The 14,733-nt window shown below is 41.2% G+C and overlaps 1 pseudogene; it reads right to left on the reverse strand.

The window, feature by feature from the left end:
- Positions 1-3,873: 3,873 nt before the first annotated feature.
- On the reverse strand, positions 3,874-4,298 carry LOC102119944 (mitochondrial import inner membrane translocase subunit Tim8 B pseudogene; annotated as a pseudogene).
- Between the last annotated feature and the right edge of the window lie 10,435 nt (positions 4,299-14,733).

Raw genomic sequence — 14,733 nt, forward strand, 5'->3', positions numbered from 1 at the left:
ATTTTTGACAAAAGTGCCAAGAATGTTTATTGGGCAAAGGACGGTCTTGAGGAAAGGACAATCTTTTTAGTAAATGGTGCTGGGAAAACTGAATATTCATATGCAGGAAAAAGAACCTAGACCCCTATCTCTCACCATATACAAAAATCAAATCAAAATGATTAAAGATTTAAACCCAAGACCTCAAACTATGAAACTACTGAAATAAAACATTGAGAAATGTCTCCAGGACATTGCAGTAGGCAAAGATTTTCTTAGGTAATACCCCACAAGCATAGGCAACAAAAGCAAAAATGGACAAATGGGATCACAAGAAGTTAAAAAGGAAACAATCAACACAGTAAAGGAAACTGTCAACAAAGAGACAACCCATAGAATGTGAGAAAACATTTGCAAACTATCCATCTGACAATTGATTAATATCCAGGATATATAAGGAGTTCAAACAACTCTATAGAAAAAAAATCTAATAATCTGATTTTAAAATGGGCAAAAGATCTGAATAGACATTTCTTAAAAGAAGACATACAAATGGCAAACAGACATATAAAAAAGTGCTCAACATCACTGATCATCAGAGAAATGCAAATCAAAACTACAAGGAAATATCACCTTACCTCAATTAAAATAGCTTTTACACAAAAGATAGGCAGTAACAAATGCTGGTGAGGATATAGGGAAAAAGGAACCCTTGTACACCGTTAGTGGGAATGTAAATTATTACAACCACTATGGAGAATAGTTTGGAAGTTTCTCATAAAACTAGAAATAGAGCTGCCATACAATCCAGCAATCCCACAGCTGGGTGGGATTGGAAATCAGTATATCAAAGAGAAGGAAAGGAAATCAATGTATCAAAGAGATATCTGCACTCCCATATTTATTTATTACAATAGCAAACACATGGAATTAATCTGAGTGTCCATCAATGATGATTGGATAAAGAAAATATGTTATATATACACAATAGAATACTATTCAGCCACAAAAAGAATGAATTATGTCATTTGCAACAATATGGATGTAACTGAAGGTCATTATGTTAAGTGAAATAAGCCAAGTGCAGAAAGACAAACTTCACATGTTCTCACTTATTTGTGGGAGCTAAAAATTGCGACAATTGAACTCATTGAGATAAAGAGTAGAAGAATGATTATCAAAGGCTGAGAAGGGTATAGGGGGTGGGGAATGGGAATGGTTAATGGGTACAAAAAAAAAAAAGAGCAAAATGAGTAAGACCTAGTATTTGTTAGCACAACAGGGTAACTATAGTAAAAAATAATTTAGTTCTACATTTTAAAATAACTAAAAGTATAATTGGATTGTTTGTAACACAAAGGGTAAATACTTGAGGTGATGACCCCATTTACCCTGATGTGATTATTATGCACTGCATGACTCTTTCAAAATATCTCATGTAACCTATAAATATATACACTTACTATGTACCCACAAAATTAAAAATAAAACAAGAAAGGAAGAGAAAATATTTTAAATTTTATTCATATAAATTTATGTAAGGCCAGGCATGGTGGCTCACCCCTGTAATCCTAGCAGTTTGGGAGGCCAAGGTGGGTGGATTGCTTGAGCTCAGGAGTTCGAGATCAGCCTGGGCAACATGGTGAAACCCTGTCTCTACTAAAATAAAAAAAATTAGCCAGGTGTGGCGCCTGTAGTCCCAGCTACTTGGGAGGCTGAGGCAGGAGACTCGCTTGAACCCGGGCGGCAGAGGTTGCAGTGAGTCGAGACCCCGCAACTGCACTCCAGCCTGGGCAGTAGAGCCAGACTCCATCTCCAAAAAAAAAAAAAAAAAAAATGTGTAGTACTAGTGTAATTTTGTAACATGGATATATTTGCATAGTGGTGAAGATAGGGCTTTTAGTGTATTCATCACTGGGAAAAAGTACATTGTATTCATTAAGTAATTTCTCTGTCCCCTCCCTTCCCACTCCCCACCCTTCTAATTCTCCACTGTCTATTATTTCACACTCTATGTTTATGTGTACACATTACTTAGCTCCCACTTACATGTGAGAACATGCGGTATTTGTCTTTCTGTGTCTGAGTTGTTTCACTTAAGATTGGGCCTCCACTTCTATTCATGTTGCTGCAAAAGATAGAATTTTATTCTTTTTATGGCTGAATAGTATTCTATTGTGTATATATAACACATTTTCTTTATCCAGTCATCTATTCATGGACACTTAGGTTGATTCCATATGTTTGGTATTGTGAATAGTGCTGTGATAAACATACAAGTATAGGTATGTTTTTGAAATAATGATTTCTTGTTTTTTGGGTAGATACCCAATAGTGGGATTGCCAGATCAAAGGGTAGTTCTGTTTTTAGTTCTTTGAGAAATCTCTATACTGTTTTCCATAAAGATTGTACTAATTTACATCCCACCAACAGCATATAAACATTCCCTTTTCTCTGCATCCTCACCAACATCTGTTATTTTTTTCCCTCTTTTTAATTATAGTCATTCTGACTGGTGTAAGATGATATCTCATTTTGGCTTTAATTTGCGTTTCTCTGATGATTAGGGATACTGAGCATGTTTTCATATGCTTGTTAACTATTTGTATATCTTCTTTTGAAAAATGTCAGCTGGGCATGGTGGCTTACGCCTGTATTACCCACACTTTGGGAGGCCAAGGCAGGAGAATTGCTTGAGGCCAGGAGTTTGGGACTAGCCTGGGCAACATAGTGAGACTCTGTCTCTCTCTGTCTCTCTCTCTCTCTTTTTCTTTTTTCGAGATAAAGTCTCACTCTGTTGCCCAGGCTGGAGTGCAGTGGAAGGATCCCAGCTCACTGCAACCTCCGGCTCCTGGGTTCAAGCGATTCTCCTGCCTCAGCCTCCTGAGTAGCTGCGCTTACAGGCGCATGCCATCATGCCTGGCTAATTTTTGTATTTTTAGTAGAGACGGGGTTTCACCATGTTGGTCAGGCTTTACTCAAACTCCTGACCTCATGATCTGCCTACCTCAACCTCCCAAATTGCTGGGATTACAGGTGTGAGCCACCACACGCGGCCCAACCATGTCTCTTAAAAAAAAAAAAATTAACTGGGTGTCACGACATGTGCCTGTAATCCCAGCTACTCAGAAGGCTGAGGCAGGTAGATCTCTTGAGCCCAGGAATTTGAGTGGCTAATATTGTATCACTGAATTCTAGCTTGGGTGACAGAATGAGACACTGTCTCTGAAAAAAGAAAAGAAAAAGAGAAAGAGAAAGAAAGAAAGAGAAAAAGGAAAGGAAAAGAAGGAGGAAGGAAGGAAGGGGGAGGGAGGGAGAAAAGAAAGGAAGGAAAAATGTCTATTTATGTCCTTAGACCACTTTTTACCTTTTTTTTTTTTTTTTTTTTTTTTTTTGAGACAGACTTTCACCCAGGCTGGAGTGCAATGGCGCAATCTCAGCTCACTGCAACCTCTGTCTCCCAGGTTCAAGTGATTCTCCTGCCTCAGCCTCTTGAGTAGCTGGGATTACAGGCACCTGCCACCACACCCGGTTGAGTTTTGTATTTTTGGTAGAGATGGGGTTTCACCATGTTGGCCAGACTGGTCTCGAACTCCTGACTTCAGGTGATCCACCTACCTCAGCCTCTCAAAGTGCTGGGATTACAGGTGTGAGCCACTACGCTCAGCCTTTACCTTTTCTTAATGGGGTTGTTTTTGTTGTTGTTGAGTTGTTTTGAGTTCCTTGTGTATTCTGGATATTAGTATTTTGTTAATGTATAGTTTGCAGTTAATTTCTCCCATTCTTCAGGTTGTTTGTTCACTTTATTGATTATTTATTTTGCTGTGCAGAAGCTTTTCCATTTACTTAAGTCACATTTGTCTATTTTGTTATTGTTGCCTGTGCTTTTGAGATTTTTTTTTTTTTTTTGAACATTTCATCTTTTACTTTTTAGCACCAACAGACTTGATAACAGCCTGATGCTGATCTGACAATGGGTTGACAGCCTTCCCCCACAGGCCCTTAAGTCTGCTTAGTAACAAGTCCTTTGCTTCTGTCATTCTCCTGGGGGATGGCCTACTGCCCTCCTTTCTGTACAATCTGGGCAAACCGACTGGTGATGGCAAGAGTGGTGTCAATGAATCGGTCTACACAGCTGGAGAGACAATTTTCAGTGCGAGAGTCTAGGCGATTCCCTGGCTTCTCCACACATTTATCCCAACATAACTCAATGAAGTGATGCACCTGTGCAGTAAACTGCGCCCTCTGCTGTTCGGCGGCCACCAGGCGCTGCAACTCAGCTTCATCAACTTCACCCAGCTCCGCCATTGTTCGCCTCAGGCTCGCTTTTGAGATCTTAATCAGGCATTTTTTGCCTAGACCAATGTCCAGAAGAGAGTTCCTTAGATTTCCTTCTAGTATTTGTATAGTTTTGGGATTTACATTTAAGTACATTTTGAATTGACTTTGTATATGGAGAGAGATCAGGATCCAGCTTCATTCTTTTCCGTATGGCAATCCAATGTTCCCAGCACCGTTTATTGAAACGGGTGTCCTTACCCCAATGCATGTTCCTGTTGACTTTGTAAAAAACCAGTTGGATGTAAATATGTGGATTTAGTTCTAGGTTCTCTATTCTGTTTCATTTATCTCTGTGTACGTTTTTATGCCAGTACCATGCTGATTTGATTGCAATAACCTTGTAGTATAACTTGAAGTTAGGTAATGTGTTGTTGTCAGAGGCATTCAAACCAGAGGGACTTCAAACTTCAAATGGAGGCATTCAAACCTCCATTTTGAAGGCTAGGAAATTGAGGCTGGGAATTGCTGGTCCTCATTCCCAGAAAGTTAGGCATACCTAGCCTCTAGATGTTTAGTTAAGGGAACAAATTAATAATGTTTATTAAACAGACCCGGACTTTGTAGTGTCCAGATATCCCAATATCTGGAGAACAAAGGCATTTCTAATTTTGCTTTAAAGATGTTAATATCTGCCGGGCGCAGTGGCTCAAGCCTGTAATCCCAGCACTTTGGGAGGCCGAGACGGGCGGATCACGAGGTCAGCAGATCGAGACCATCCTGGCTAACACGGTGAAACCCCGTCTCTACTAAGAAATACAGAAAAAAAAAACAAAAACAAAAAACTAGCCGGGCGAGGTGGGCGCCTGTAGTCCCAGCTACTCGGGAGGCTGAGGCAGGAGAATGGCGTAAACCCGGGAGGCGAAGCTTGCAGTGAGCTGAGATCCCGCCACTGCACTCCAGCCTGGGCTACAGAGCTAGACTCCGTCTCAAAAAAAGAAAAATTATATCGATTCTTGCAAAATATAGTAATTAAGAAAATTAATCTTTTATTACGAACCCTTGTAGCACAGCACATCTCCCCATATATACAAGCATTGTACCTAGGGTGGATACGTTCCTTCTCTTACTTACAGAAACGTCCACCTCTTTCTATGGAGTAGCTGTTTTTTCACCACTTTACTTTCTTAATAAACTTGCTTTGACTTTCCACTGCAGACACGCCTTGAACTCTTTCTTGCAGGAAATTAAAAAACCCTCTCTTGGGGTCTGGATTGGGACCCCTGTCCTATAACATTGCCTCCAACTTTGTTCTTTTTGTTTAGGATTGCTTTGGTTATTCGGGCTCTTTTTTGCTTCAGTATGAATTTTAGGATTGTTTTTCCTAATTATGTGAAAACTAACATTGGTATTTTGATAAGGATTGCATTGACTCTGTAGATTGCTTTGGGAAGTACAGTCATTTTAATGATATTAATCTCTCTGAATAATTAATGAAATTAATTCTTCTGATATTAGTTCTTTCCATAAGCATGAAATGTTTTTTCCATTTGTTTGTATCATCTACAATTCCTTAATCAGTGTTTTATAGATTTTTTTCTTTTTGTAGAGGCCTTTCACCTCCTTGGTGCAATATATTCCTAGGTGGGGCGGGGGTGTTATTTGGTCGCTGTCGTAAGTGGTTTTGCTTTCTCGATTTGGTTCTCAGATAGATTGTTATTGGTGTGTAGAAACACTGCTGACTTTTGTACATTGACTTTGTATCCTGAAACTCCTGAATTAATTTATCTAATCTAAGAGATTTCTGGTGGAGTCTTAAGGATTTTCTAGATGTAAGATTATATATCACTGAACAGGAATAATTTTATTTCCTCTTTTCCAATTTGCATGTCTTTTATTTCTTTCTCTTGCCTGATTGCTCTGACCAGGACTTCCAGTACTAGGGTTGAATAAGAGTGGTGAAAGTAGGCATCCTTATCTTGTTCTACTTTTTATCTTTCAACTGTTTCCCCATGCAGTATGATGTTGGCTGTGTGTTTATCATGTGTGGCTTTTGTTATTTTGAGAAATGTTCATTTTACACCTAGTTTTTTGAATTTTTATCATGAAGGATGCTGAATGTTATCAAGGGTTTTCTAAATCTATTGAGATGATCATATGGTTTTTATACTTCATTCTGTTTTTGTGATGTGTTACATATATTAACTTATGTATGTTGGACCATTTTTGCATTCCTGGTATAAAACCTAGTTTATCATGCTGTATTATCTTTTTAAGTGCTGTTGGATTCAGTTTGCTAGGGTTTTGTTGAGGATTTTCACATCTGTGTTCATCAGGGATATTGGTCTGCAGTTTTGTTGTTGTGTCCTTGTCTATTTTTGGTATTAGGATGATACTGGCCTCATAGAATGACTTAGGGAGATTTCCCTCCTCTGTGATTTTTAGGAACAGTTTCAGGAGTATTAGTATAGTTCTTTTTGTATGTTTTGTAGGATTTTTTCCTTGTTAATTTTTAAATTTTTATTTTTTTGCTTAGAGATGGGGTCTTGTTATGTTGGCCAGCGTGGTCTCAAACTCCTGACCTCAAGCAATCCTCCTGTCTCAGGCTCCACAGTGCTATGACTGCAGGCATGAGCCACCACATCTGGCCTGTTTGGTAGGATTTAGGTATAAATCCATCTGGCCCAGAGCTTTCATTTTTGGGAAATTTTTTATGGCTGATTTAATATTGCTGCTTATTATTGGTCTATTCAGGATACCTGTTTCTTCCTGTTTCAATCTTGGAAGGTTATACGTTTCAAAAAAAAAAAACCTATAGGTTGTCTAGGTTGTGAGTGTATAGTTGTTCTTAGTCTCTGAAGGTATTTCTGTGGTATTGGTGTAATGTCTTCTTTTTCATTTCTGGTTTTGTTCCTTTGAATCTTCTTTTTTTCTTGGTTCATCTAGCCAGAAGTTTATTACTTTTGTTGATATTTTCAAAGAACCAACTTTTTGTTTTGTTGATCATTTATGTGTTTTTTAGTCTTGGTTTTGTTTAATTCTGCTTTGATCTTTGTTATTTCTTTTTTTTTTTTTTTTTTTTTCCTGCTAACTTTGGATTTGTTTCATTCTTGTTTTCCTAGTTCCATGGGGGTACCATGTTAGGTTGTTAATTTGTGATCTTTCTAGTTTTTTGACATAGGCATATAATTCTATAAACTTCCCTCTTAGCATGACTTTTCCTATATCCCAGAGGTTTTGATATGTTGTGTTGCCATTTTTGTTCGTGTCAAACACAATTTTTATTTTCTGTTTTTTTTTTTCTTTGACTCAGAGATCATTCAGGAGCACATTGTTTAATTTCCATGCATTTATATAGTTTTCAAAGTTCCTCTTGGTATTGATTTTTAGTTTTATTCAGCGGTCAGAGAAGATGCTTGAAATGATTTTGACTTTAAAATTTGTCAAGACTAGTTTTGTGGCCTAACATATGGTCTATCTTGGAGAATGTTTCATGTACTTATGAGAAGAACGTATATTCTGAAATCGTTGGGTTCTGTAAATGTCTGTTAGCTTCATTTGGTCCAAAGTCCAACTTAAGTCCAATTTTTTTGTTGATTGTCTGTCTTGATGATATATCAAGATGTATCAGTAGGCCGGGCGCGTTGGCTCATGCCTGTAATCCTAGCACTTTAGGAGGCCGAGGCGGGCAGATCACAAGGTCAGGAGATCGAGACCATCCTGGCTAACACGGTGAAACCCTGTCTCTACTAAAAATACAAAAAATTAGCCGGGCGTGGTGGAGGGTGCCTGTAATCCCAGCTACTCGGGAGGCTGAGGCAGGAGAATGGCGTGAACCCGGGAGATGGAGGTTGCAGAGAGCTGAGATCGCGCCACTGCACCCCAGCCTGGGCGATAGAGCAAGACTCCGTCTCAAAAAAAAAAAAAAAAAAAAAAAAAGATGTATCAGTAATCCCAACACTTTGGGAGGCCAAGATGGGTGGATCACTTAAGGTCAGGAGTTCGAGCACAGCCTGGCCAACATGGTGAAATCCCATCTCTACCAAAAATACAAAAATTAGCTGGGCATGGTGGCAGGCGCCTGTAATCCCAGCTACTTGGGAGGCTGAGGCATGATAATCACTTGAACCTGGGAGGCGGAGGTTGCAGTGCACCGAGATCTCGCCACTGCACCCTAGCCTGGGTGATAAGTGACATTCAGTCTCAAAAAACAAAACAAAATAAAACAAAAAAACAACAACAAAAAAATCAAATTCTGATTCAATTCAGAAATCATTAAGCATAAAGTTATATTTAAAGCATTGGGCTGGAATTTCAGGGGCATGGAGGAGACACAGGTCTTTTAGGGAGTTTAGAATGAGAGAGGAAGAATATACATTTACAAATAATTATTTTTTTTAATTTATTTTATTTATTTTTTATTTTTGGAGACGGAGTCTCGCTCTGTCACCCAGGCTGGAGTGCAGTGGCCGGATCTCAGCTCACTGCAAGCTCCGCCTCCCGGGTCTACGCCATTCTCCTGCCTCAGCCTCCCGAGTAGCTGGGACTACAGGCGCCCGCCACCTCGCCCGGCTAGTTTTTTGTATTTTTTAGTAGAGACGGGGTTTCACTGTGTTAGCCAGGATGGTCTCGATCTCCTGACCTCGTGATCCGCCCGTCTCGGCCTCCCAAAGTGCTGGGATTACAGGCTTGAGCCACCGCGCCCGGCCTACAAATAATTATAATTAAAGACAACGTGCCACCAGGCATGGTCGCTCATGCCTGTAATCCCAGCACTTTGGGAGGCCGAGGCGGGCAGATTACTTGAGGTCAGAAGTTCAAGACCAGTCTGGCCAACATGGTGAAACCCCTTTCTACTAAAATACAAAAATTAGCTGGGCATGGTGTCATGCACCAGTAATCCCAGCTACTCTGGAGGCTGAGGCAGAAGAATCCCTTGAGCCTGGGAGGCAGAGTTGCAGTGAGCCGAGATTGCACCACTGCACTCAAGCCTGGGTGACAGAACGAGACTCTATTTCAAAATAATAATAATAAAGACAGTATGTGAGGAAAGGGCAATAACAGTGCTCCAGCAAAAAGTTACAGAGATACAAAGATGAAACTAATTCTGGAGATAGTTGACTGGAAAAAGTGAGGTAAGAAAGGCTTCAAGAAGGAGAATAAATTTTTTGTTAGATTGAAGGCAGAGTTGAATTTGAGAGTTGAATGCTTGAGTAGCAAGGAAGGGCATTCTACCGAAGAGAATAGGAACAAAATGAAAATGTAGAGACTGAAAAATGTAGGGTTAAGTTGGAGAAAAGGCTGTAAGGAGATATTAATAGAGTGAGAAGTGAAGAATAAGTCTAAAGAAACCCAGGTTTGGTTAAGTCATACAGGATCTTGGATGCTGGCCTATGTAGGTAATGAGAGCCATTAAACATCTTTCAGCGAGAAGTAAAATAATTAGAATTGTAACTTTAAAAGTCTTTGGGTTAGGCATAGTGCCTCACATCTACAACCCAGCCCTTTGGGAGGCCAAGATGGGAGGATTGCTTGAGTCTAGGAGTTTAAGACCAACCTGGGCAACATAGTGAGACCTGGCCTCTACAAAAAATAAATAATTAGCCAGTCTTGGTGGCATGTGGCTGTAGTCCCAGCTACTCAGGAGGCTGAGGTGGGAGGATTGCTTGAGCCCAGAAGGTCAAAGCTGCAGTGAGCCATGATTATGCCATTGCACTTAGCCTGTCTTTAAAAAAACAAAAAAAAAGTATTCATCGGGTTTCTTTGTTACCTCCTCTTATAGAACCAAATTCTTTTCTTTCAGAGCATTCAGTTTATAATCATACATTCATTGGTTGCCTTTCCCACTAGACTACAAATCCCAACAGAACAGCAACCATGACTGGCCTGACACATAAGTGTTCAATAAATATTAGCTAAGAATAAATAAAAATTATAATAATGTAGCAGCAGTATATATTATAGCATGGAATACAGAAAGTAGCATTAACTATGAGGTTATTGCACCATATGGAAGATGATGACCTGAACTACATCATAAAAAACGAGGCTTAGGCCGGGCATGGTGGTTCATGCCTGTAATCCCAGCACTTTGGGAGGCCGAGGTAGGCAGATTGCCTGAGCTCAAGAGTTCAAGACCACTGTAGGCAACATGGTGAAACCCCGTCTCTGCTGAAATACAAAAAAATTAACCAGGCACTGTGGTGCCTGCCTGTAGTCCCAGCTACTTGGGAGGCTGAGGCATGAGAATCACTTGAGCCCTGGAAGTGGGCACTGAGTGGAGATCACACCACTGCACTCCAGCTTGGGCTACAGAGTGAAACTCCTTCTTAAAAAAAATGAAAAACAAAAACAAACAAACAAACAAACAAAACGGTGCTTAAATGTCAAGATACACAATTTAGTGAATGATTACATGAGGTGGTAAGGAAGAAAGAAGAATAAAGTATGAGTCCAGAGTTTTGAGCCCACAGCAACTAAAGAAGAGTAATTCTTAGGAGAGAAAAAGGTAGGAAGGCTTCAGAAATTATGGAAGTACATTTTAATGCAGATGTCAGGCCAGGTGCAGTGGCTCAAGCCTGTAATCCCAGCACTTTGGGAGGCCAAGGCAGGTGGATCACGAGGTCAGGAGTTCGAGATCAGCCTGGCCAACATGGGTGAAACCCCATCTCTACTAAAAATGCAAAAAATTAGCTGGGTGTGGTGGCACGCAACTGTAGTCCCAGCTACTGGGGAGGCTGAGACAGAAGAATCGCTTGAACCAGGGAGGCAGAGGTTGCAGTGAGCCAAGATTGCGCCACTGCACTCAAGCCTGGCAACAGAGCAAGACTCTGTCAAAAAAAGATTTAAAAAAAAAAAGCAGATATCAAATATAAAAAAATTCCAGGCCAGGCATAGTGGCTCATGCCTATAATTCCAGCACTTTGGGAGGCTGAGATGGGAGGATCACTTGAGGCCAGGAGATCAAGGTTACAGTGAGCTGTGATCATACCACCGCACTCTAGCTTGGACAACAAAGTGAGACCTTGTCTCTAAAAGAAAGAAAGAAAATAACTTCACTTCCGTGTATACTTTTTGGATTCATATACCTCATAATCTTCACAATTCCATTCCTGTTCTTGTACTTCCATTTCTGTTAGCCGTCTTTAGGATTTTGCTCTAGGAGCATCAGTTCCAGAAAAAAAAAAAAACAAAAACAAAAACAAAAAAAACTAAATCCTGGGATTCACTGAAAATTTCAGCATCTGTAACTGAAGTTTATAAGGTATATTCTTGAATATCCACTTAGGCTCACATGAATGAAAGTTCATCCCAACCAGACTCAAACTGCCTAGGAATGTTGCTAGGACTATTGCTGGTAACATACCAAAAGCCCATTGGCTGTACTTTTTTGTAAGTAGTGTAAGATACAATAAATCTTTCTGAGTTTCTCTTCATAGAGTTTAGCCTGTTAACTTCCTTATCCTTTGTTCTCAAACTCAACTTTCTTGTTCTTCCTTGCCCCTAGTTACCATAAACAGCCTACTCCCTTCCCGTCAGCTCTAATCAATAACTCACATCTGTTCCCTTGGTTACCTGTACCCATTATTCCCCTGAAACTGCGTGTCTCACACGCTCCACCTCTGTACCTCACATCCCCCTCCCCTTCTATATTTAGGAAAATATGTACAAGTAGCCAACTGGGTCAGCTCAGATTGTGCAGTCCTACCCCAGCCCATGTGGGAGTAACACAGAGGCAGGGACTGCGTTAAGGATAAAACCCCCCTGGTCTCCTTTATTTTCTGTACACTTGTGATCTTAATTGACGCGAGTGACACCATAATAATAAGGCAAAAATAAATTGCCTTGCTGAGAGGGTTAAACTTTTGCCTGCATGCTGGTTTTACTTTGCAGCACCGAGTATTTATTCCTGGAGCATTTTATATCCAACAGTAGGATAGAAGACACATTGCTGCCTTCCTCTACAAATACTGAACTACAGTCTAAGAAACTATAGGCACCAGAATGCAATGCAGCACCAGCATGCATGTCTAATTGCAGGATCTGAATTTCATTCTGTGGTTTGGTTTCCAAAGATTTCACAACACCTACTATGGCCAAGTTCCAATCCATTTCCCTATACTCCACTTGACACTGTCTCACTACTATCTCACTACCTGCAAAAACAACTGTTTTTAATAGAAACCTTTCAAAAATCTGACATTCTGGTGGAGCACTTCCCAAAATAAGCTTTAGATTGGCCAGGCGCGGTGGCTCACGCCTATAATCCCAGCACTTTGGGAGACCGAGGCGGGCGGATCACGAGGTCAGGAGATCGAGACCATCCTGGCTAACATAGTGAAACCCCATCTCTACTAAAAATATGAAAAAATTAGCCGGGTGTAGTGGCAGGCTCCTGTAGTCCCAGCTACTCGGGAGGCTGAGGCAGGAGAATGGTGTGAACCCGGGAGGCGGAGCTTGCAGTGAGTGGAGATAGCGCCACTGCACTCCAGCCTGGGCGACAGAGGGAGACTCTGTCTCAAAAAAAAAAAAACTTTGGATTACCTGAAAATTAGTAATGTGTGACAATTGACTGGGAAGAAAAGCAAAGCACTCCCAGGATTTTTTTTTTTTTTTTTTAAGAAATGGGGTATTGCTCTGTTGCCCAGGTTGAAGCACAGTGGCGAGATCATAGGTCACTGAAGCCTTGAACTCCTGGGCTCAAGATCTTCCCACCTCAGCCTCCCAAGTAGCTGGGACTACAGGTTCAGGACACCATGCACTGTTAAGTTTTAAATTTTTATTAGAGAGGAGGTCTGGCTATGTTGCCCAGGATGATGAACTCATGGGCTCAAGCAATCCTCACACTTCAACCTCCAAAAGTGTTGGGATTATAGGCGTGAGCCACTGCACCCTGCCTGGAAGTCTTTTAATTCACTTCAATTATCTTAGAATTTTCCTTCTCCACTTTATACATAAACACAGTGGAAATGAGGGTGTTTGTCTCAGGTAACTGATCAAGGAGGTGAGTAACCTGCAGGGAGAAGCAGAGCCTAAGGCCAGTGAATCCCCGCTGAGGCCAGTCCGGAGCCTGCAAAGGGAAGTAAAGGGAGCTCCCCTGGGTGTTTCCTGGGCAGCCTGCCCTCCACTGCGGGTGGCCTCCAGCTGCCCAGAACAACCGCAGAAGGAATGTGGATCCTAAGAAGCTACAGAGCCCTGGAAAGCAGGAGACTCACATGCAGATGAACTTTGTGTAGGGGGTTGAGGGGGAGGTTCTGTCCTTTCTGGGGTTGTACCTAGAGCCTAGGGATGTTTTGTGGGGGCAGTGTTTGCTTTTTACATGCAAAGTGTCCCGGCGGCAGACTGTAATTTGTACATACAAAGGCAATCTGTGAAGTTCAGGTTCAGTAAGACTTGTCTGATATTGAAATGAGACCACCACTTCCCCTGCTGTCTTTCCCAGCTTCTCCTCTATCTTCTCTTTCCCAGTTTATAAGACAGGAAGAAAAGGAGAAAGCAAAAAGTTGAAAAGAAACAGAAGTGAAATAAATAGACGACCTTGGTGCCACCACCCGGCCCTGGTGGTTAAAATAATAATAATAATAATATTAACCCTTGACCAAAACTACTTGTGTTATCTGTAAATTCCAGACATTGTATGAGAAAGCACTGTAAAACTTTCTGTTCTGTAAGCTGATGCATGTAGCCCCCAGTCACGTTCCTCACGCTTGCTTGATCTATTATGACCCTTTCACGTAGACCCTTTAGAATTGTAAGCCCTTAAAAAGGCTAGGAATTTCTTTTTTGGGGAGCATGGCTCTTAAGATGTGAGTCTACTGATGCTCCCGGCCGATTAAAAACCTCTTCCTTCTTTAATCCTGTGTCTGAGGAGTTTTGTCTGTGGCTCGTCCTGCTACATTTCTTGGTTCCTTGACCAGGAAGCGAAGTGATTAACAGACAGTCGAGGAAGCCCCTTAGGTGGCTTAGGCCTGCCCTGTGGAGCATCCCTCCAGCCAGCTTGAGCGACACGGATCCTGGGAGCACTCCCTGATAGGCAATTGCCCCGGTGGAACGCCTCATCAGAGCAGTGCACAGCAGGCCCCCACGGAGGATCAACGCAGTGGCTGAAAACCGGGAAGGAACTGGCACTTTAAGTCCAGACATTTGAAACTTGGTAGGACTGATCTTTGGAACTTGCCCACTCCATTTCAGTGGAAGCGTGGCCTGATCACCCACGGCGTGCCTGTACCGCCACTTTGGTTTTTGTTTTTGACTTAACTTGAATTGCTTGATACTTTGGTTTTGGTTTTGACCTTGCTTAAATTTCTGGATACTCTGATTTTGGTTTTGATTCTGGTTTGGTGTAAACTGAAAAAGTGTGTGTGTGCCCTTTTTACCCCTTCTTTGTTTTGTGGTGTGCGTGTAGTGTGAGCATGGTGTTTTTTCTCGAGGAAACATAGGTCAGACACAAAATAAGCCCACTCCACTAGGAACTA

The sequence above is a fragment of the Macaca fascicularis genome, chromosome 19 (assembly GCF_037993035.2).
Source record: "Macaca fascicularis isolate 582-1 chromosome 19, T2T-MFA8v1.1".
NCBI classification, from domain to species: Eukaryota; Metazoa; Chordata; class Mammalia; order Primates; family Cercopithecidae; genus Macaca; species Macaca fascicularis.